Source organism: Dromiciops gliroides, chromosome 6 (assembly GCF_019393635.1).
Source record: "Dromiciops gliroides isolate mDroGli1 chromosome 6, mDroGli1.pri, whole genome shotgun sequence".
Taxonomy (NCBI): Eukaryota; Metazoa; Chordata; class Mammalia; order Microbiotheria; family Microbiotheriidae; genus Dromiciops; species Dromiciops gliroides.
Genome location: NC_057866.1, coordinates 85,997,197 through 86,002,195, shown reverse-complemented (window position 1 = coordinate 86,002,195; position 4,999 = coordinate 85,997,197). Strand labels below are relative to the sequence as shown.

General features: G+C 44.7%; 1 pseudogene; it reads right to left on the bottom strand.

Moving 5' to 3' along the window:
- Nucleotides 1-659: 659 nt before the first annotated feature.
- Nucleotides 660-2,099, bottom strand: LOC122732890 (annotated as a pseudogene).
- Between the last annotated feature and the right edge of the window lie 2,900 nt (nucleotides 2,100-4,999).

The following is a 4,999-nucleotide window of genomic DNA, read 5'->3' as shown; positions in this document are numbered from 1 at the left end:
AGACTTTTTCTTTGGTATGAAGGGAGGGCCAAAAACACTTTACTGGGATTTTCCTCCCCTAACCCCCCGCAATGTGGAAGGGATAACTGTAGCTCAGACAGTAGGTCAAATTTGGGAGGCTGAGCAATGCAGCTATATCACTGTGGTCTACTAATGATCTTATAATATCCTCAAGGTGGGGCAGCTAGGTGGCACAGTAGATAAAGCACTGGCCCTGGAGTCAGGAGGACTTGAGTTCAAATCCAGCCTCAGGGGGGCAGCTAGGTGGCACAGTGGATAGAGCACTGGCCCTGGATTCAGGAGGGCCTGAGTTCAGGGCCTCAGATACTTGACACTTACTAGCTGTGTGACTCTAGGCAAGTCACTTAACCCTCATTGCCCTGTAAAAAAAAATTTTTTTTACTTCTGTTAATTTTTTATTTTTTATCCTTCAATGTTTCCATTGCTGTAATAATGGAGACTGGATCAGACAAAGGTTTAACACAACCTCACTTAATCCAAGTGACACATCAACTACTGTTGTAGCAAATGTAAAACTCTGCAGCACACCCTCTCTAAATACACAGGCCTGGTCTGGCAGAGAGCCTAAGGGTATAGTATGGTATGCTATGGTATGCTATGGCAAGGGGGTGGGGCTGGGAGGGTGCTTCAGTTCACTCTCAAGGATTCCAGGCAGACTCTTCCACTCCTGAAAGGTGCATGAAAAAGTCACCGAGTTTGGTTAGATCATCTTCTTCAGTAGCTGGGATGTGCCGGCTTTCTCTGTCCTTAATAAAATCCCAAAGCCAGACAGAACTGAAGAACCTTACGGTGCCTTCTGAACTGAGCTGTTTGAGAAGCTTCTGGGTAGGCATGGAGATAAAGGCATTTTCCTCCAAAGGAGCAGGTCCCCTTGCCTTACTCAAAGTATTTACAGGTCTTTCCCCCCATTCCCTACTTAAATGCTTCAATCAGTTCATTTTTCTTATTCTGGTCTTCAACCCAGTACACACTTGGAATTACAAATTCATTTATTACCCGGTATTCTGGACAGGACTTAATGATGGGATTCTCAAACTGCTTGGCGCACCTCCACTGTCAGATGCAGGACAGACAGTATGCGAGGTTGCAGTTGGAGAAGATCCCAAACCTCCTCTCCGAGGCTGACGGTTTCTCATAGACCACCTCCATGCAGATGTTACATACTTTCTCCTGACTTGCCTGGAAAGCAAAGGCTTTCTCCATGTCATGTTCCATGCATGGCTCTGCCATGCAGAGCTTCTCCTGCCTCTTTCTTTGCTCTGAGTCGAAAGGATGCAGGACTTGCAGCCTACAGATCTCACAAACATCCCCATGGAGATAGACACAAGCGTGGGCAGCTAGGCCGCGCAGTGGATAAAGCACCGGCCCTGGATTCAGAAGGACCTGAGTTCAAATCCTGCCTCAGACACTTGACACTTAACTAGCTGTGTGACCCTGGGCAAGTCACTTAACCCCCATTGCCCCGCAAAAAAAGAGAGAGAGAGAGAGAGAGAGAGAGAGAGAGAGAGAGAGAGAGAGAGACAAGCATCACCAAAGTGGCACTCGCCGGCGGCTGCATAGGGGCACAGCTGCTGCGCGTTACTGTCAGAGCTCCCAGCTCCCCGATCATCCAGGCCACTCCGGATTGCTTCTAAGTAGGAGTGAGGCTTCATCTCCATGCTATCCTTTCAGTCACTGCAACCTCCCAGGTCATTCACGGCACAGGGCTTGGTCTTTTCTTCAGTTAAGCCACACAGATTCCGGTCTCTAAGCACCAGCCTTCTTTTCTCTGGATTGCCAGGTTCCTGTGAGCTGCTTTTCATTATAGACGCAGTCACATCAGGATGAGGCTATGGACTGTGGAAAATCGGTGAAGGCAGGCTGTGGGGCACGGCCCCTGCTTCTCCACTGCTGGCTGTAGATGCTGGCCTCACGTGGTTGTATCTGCAACGAGATCCATAGGCACAATAGCCTTTCTGGCAGAACTTGCAGATTGTAGATGGCTCGCTTGTTGATAAGTCGTGTGAAAACAAGCACTGGCTCCCTTCACGATACACGCCATGCACGAAATACGGGCACGTGACCTGCTTGGTGCTCATGATGGAGGGTGAGTGACTGAAGGAAGGACCGCTGGATGGAGAGGCAGCCGCTCGGGCACCCCCGCAGCTGCTGCCGCCGCCGCCTCCAAAAAAAAATTTTTTTTTTAAAAATCCAGACTCAGACTGGATTTGACATTTACTACCTGTGTCACTTAACCCCAATTGCCTCACACACAAAAAGAAAAGAAAAGAAAAAGAAAATAGTATCCTCAAGGCCATACAAGGCAACTAAGATATCGAGCTATATTCTTTTTCAGCATTATGGGCTAATATAATTGGGAGGGAGGGGTATGAATAGCTAGAGCAAAATCATACACTAGAAAGTGTTCCCAACTTAAAATGAGAAGAGCCCTTAGTTTAACTCCTACCTCAAACACTTATTGGCTATAGATCTATAGGCAAATCACCAAACATCATGGAATCATAAAATCATCGATTCCGAGCTAGAATGGACCTCAGAGGACTCCTGGTACAATACTGTCATTTTACAGATGAGGAAACTGAGGCTCAGAAAGGTTAAGGGCTTTGCTTAGGGTCACACTGCTAGTATCAGGATTTGAGCCGGGATCTTCCTGACTGCAGGTTCTACACTCCACCCACTATGCTATGCTGTCTCCCAGTCTCATTTTTCTCATCTGTGGAATGCAGATAGTAATATTTTTTTTATATATACCAAAGAGGATTGTGAGGATCAAATGAGATAATGTATGTAAAATTATTTGAAATTAATAAGTGAATGAAATTTTAATAATAATATAAAATAACATTAATAATTAAATCAATAATAATATAAAAGTAAGCTAATATTATTACTAAATGATGGGCTAATTTTGGTATCACCCAAAAGCACTCTCTAATGTTCAGTGTAAAGACATTATCAGAATAATTCACTTCAGGTGTGACTATACTTTCAATTTCCACAATGGCATCCCTTCTTAAAGATAATCTTATAAATGACTCAAAACTCAAGAAAGGAGTTCAAGCAGTCACACCAAACACTGGACCTCAGACAGTTTTCTGGCTAATGATTACCAAATGGTTTGGCTGATGTCAGACCCAGGATGTGACAGGTCCAACAGTCCTTTCTACATTGAGTCCACAAGATATTGTCTTTGGCCTTCTCTGACACCCAACAAATCCATTGGGAACTTTTCTTCTAGTTAAATGAGCTTGCTTTTGCAAACCTGCTGTATACCTTGCGCAATGCTAGAACATTTGATCAAAAAAATAACCTCAGACGTCATCTAACCCACCCTTCTCCTTTACACATGAGGTAGCTAAAGCCCCTAGCAGAGAATTTTCCAAGGCCGAAATGCTAGTCACTGCTAGTCAGCTAGCCTCCAACCCAAGTCTTTTTCCTTCAGTGATCTTCTTACTGAACCATTCTAGACTCTAAGGTCCTATGGGGAATACAAAAGAAACACAAAACCTACTCCCAATTTTGAAACACCTTTCAGTTTTGTTGGGATTCACAATGGGGTAGAAGCAATTCCATTGTTTGTGACTGGCCCACTCCAAGATTATTTAGGGCTGCCATGATTTTCCAGACAGGGTTACAGTTTCATTCAATGAGACAATGCAAGTGAACTTCAGAGAATGTCATTAACTGGAGGGGACCTTGGAGATCATCCGATCAACCTTCATTTCACAAGCGAGGAAAATGAGGCCCAGAATGTGAATTGACTTATCCAAATCACACAACTACTTACTGGCAGGTCCAGGATTGGACACTAGAGAGCCTGGTTCTCAAGTCATCATGCCTTCACATATACCATGCCAGTTGTATTTGACATTCTACTTTTGTGAATCTATCTCCTTTCCCTGGTTGCCATGACCTACTTCTGTTGAGCCAGCGCTGATAGTTCCAGGCTGGTCTACAGGAGACCTCAAAGCCTCCAGCCAGCATGTGCTTATTGATGAGAATTCAAGGAAGCTGATGTGGTTAGGAATTCAGGGTCAACATCTGAGCTCAAAGCTGGCTGGAGATACTGTTTCTGCTGTTGATGGTACTCAGATGGGGGGGAGCATGTAGGGGCATCATGCAAGGGGGCATGGAAATATTTCCACAAGTGCTAAAGTTGCGTTTAGCCAGGAACTCATAAGGAATGGAAGCTATATTGGCATTTGCTGGTATGTGAAACTAGCTCAGAGAAAGAACCATACTAAATAAATAGATAGATAGATAAACAAATAAACAAATGAAGAAATAATAATAAATAATAATAATAATAGCTAGCATTTAAATAGCACCTACTATGTGCTAGGCACTGTGCTGAGCATTTAACACGTTATCTCATTTGAGCCTCACAAAATCCCTCGGAAGGAGGTTCTATTATAACCCCCATTTTACAGATGAGGAAACTGTTATAGGACATTTAGATAAGAGATGGGATAGAACACTCCAGTGAGCAGTAGAGAAATGAAAAGAAGGTGGTTCAAAATTAAGCGCTACCCTTCTATCTGTGTCTAGTTGCTGTCTTGGATAGCTGCCCATGTGAGGAAGGAAGTCAAGAAAGCAAAGGGTGTCTGGGTGTCTTATCATCTGTGACCAAGCTTGTTACCTTGCCCCAGATCACAGTGTATACAGTCACACTAGAAAGAAAAATCTAATTAGTCAGTCTCTCATGCCCTGGAGGACTTAACCTTGGCCTCTCCAGCATTCCCATTCTGGCCCCCACTGTCCTGATTGGTGCCTTATGTTGCCTATTGTATCAACCAGGACAGCTCCAGCCATGCTTCCTTTGTTCCCAGGACATCTCTGGCAGACCCTTTGTGCTGCCCTTGCCTCCTTCCCTTTCTAGTTCTGGACTACAATTAAGTCAGTGATGCCATTGCTGCTGCAAAGGGTGTGTTGATCTATTCCCCTATGGCTCTTGGTGTTCCTGCCTCCAGGCCCGGCG